Genomic DNA, 1,619 nt, shown 5'->3' with positions numbered 1-1,619 from the left:
TTTTTTTTTTTTTCCCTTGTTGGGTTTTTAATGTGTGCCTCTATTTTTATGATGTTTTTGTGAACTCACACTGGGTCCAGATGACTTTTTAGATTCAGGAAAAAAAACTGGCAAGAATGCTTCAGAGGTAATGCTGTGTGCTCCATATGACATCCCTCCTGGAAGCACGGAACATCTGGCTGTCCCAGGTGGAAGCTGGAAGGTTCTCCATCGTGACGATACACTGCCATTTCTCAGCCTGCAAGTCAGCTCTGCAGGGACTCTTTGGCACCTTGCAAGTATCTTTCTTTCCAACTACCATTCCTTGAAAGGTTTTAAGCATTCATTGGTTCTCATCTAAATCAGTCATTACATTGGAGAATTGTTTATTTGTCAATTGCTCTATAGATTGAAGGGATGCATTTATTTCAAATTAATTTTTAGGAGTCACCACTGCTTGGTAGAAACTATAAGTAAAATAGGCTCATGTGAGACAGTTGCCTATGGGGTGAGTCAAGGTGGTTGGAGGCAGGAGGAAAATGAGACACAGGCCCTGTGGGCTGGTTTCGTAAAAGATCCAAGGCTTTCTCATAAACACGCCACCTTCCTCTGCTGTCACCATGACAACACGAGTGAGCCTGGCTGAAACCTTCCCACTCTATTAGGGCTTCGTACATGTGCACTCCCAGCTCCATTAACAGGAAACACCTAGATATTTAGGATGTTCAGATTAAATACAAATGTCATGGGGATTAGAGGAGGGGCAGCATATCAAAATGTGTGCTGTGGACTCTGGTTTCACAGGGATGGCCTCACCACTATTTTTTTTTTCTTTATTTAAGATAACAAGGTTATTTGCCGTAATTGCTAATGCTTTATTAATTTAAAAGTGTTTTCCAAAAAATTTTACAGATTTATTTGGTATTGTCAATGGAAAAGAAGCCATCCTTGATAAAATAATTTAAAGAGTTTTATTCTGAGCCAAGTTTGAGGACCAGGACCTGGAGCCACACCGAAGAGGCCCTGAGTAAGTGGATGCCCTGGGGTGACAGTTTTGTTTTGTACATTTCAGGGTCACAGGAATTACAGGTGAAGTCATAAATTAGTACATGAAAGACAAACACTGGTTTGACTCATAAAGGTGGGATGTCTCAAAGATTCTTCAGTTGACAATTGGGTCAAAGAGTCAGCTCTGTCTAATAGACCAGGAGTCAGTGAAAAGGAATGCTGAATTCAGATAAGGACCTGTTACTCAGAGACAAAGCACAGGACCTAGGCCCAGACTCAAGTGGTTTGTTGTGTATATTGAGGACCTGCAGGTGCGCCTTGCATAGCCTTAGGCCTGTTAATGAATCACAAAGGATGTCTCTAAGAAGGGAAGGGGACATGATAAGGCCTGTCTGATCTCCTTTCTCATGGCTAGTGACTCAGTTTTAATGTATCCCCTTGGCCCAGAGGGGATCCAGCCAGTCAGCTATTGGAGGGGGACCCTTAAGATTTTATTTTAGGCTCGGTGCCTGTGGCTCAACCAGCTAAGGTGCCAGCCACGTACACCTAAGATGGCGGGTTCGAATCCCCAGCCCGGACCCGCCAAACAACAATGACGGCTGCAACCAAAAAATAGCCGGGCGTTGTGGTGG

Source organism: Otolemur garnettii, unplaced genomic scaffold, assembly GCF_000181295.1.
Source record: "Otolemur garnettii isolate 467f Iridium unplaced genomic scaffold, OtoGar3 scaffold00170, whole genome shotgun sequence".
Classification (NCBI taxonomy): domain Eukaryota; kingdom Metazoa; phylum Chordata; class Mammalia; order Primates; family Galagidae; genus Otolemur; species Otolemur garnettii.
The sequence above is the reverse complement of the archived record's forward strand: the minus strand, read 5'-3'. Positions refer to the sequence as shown.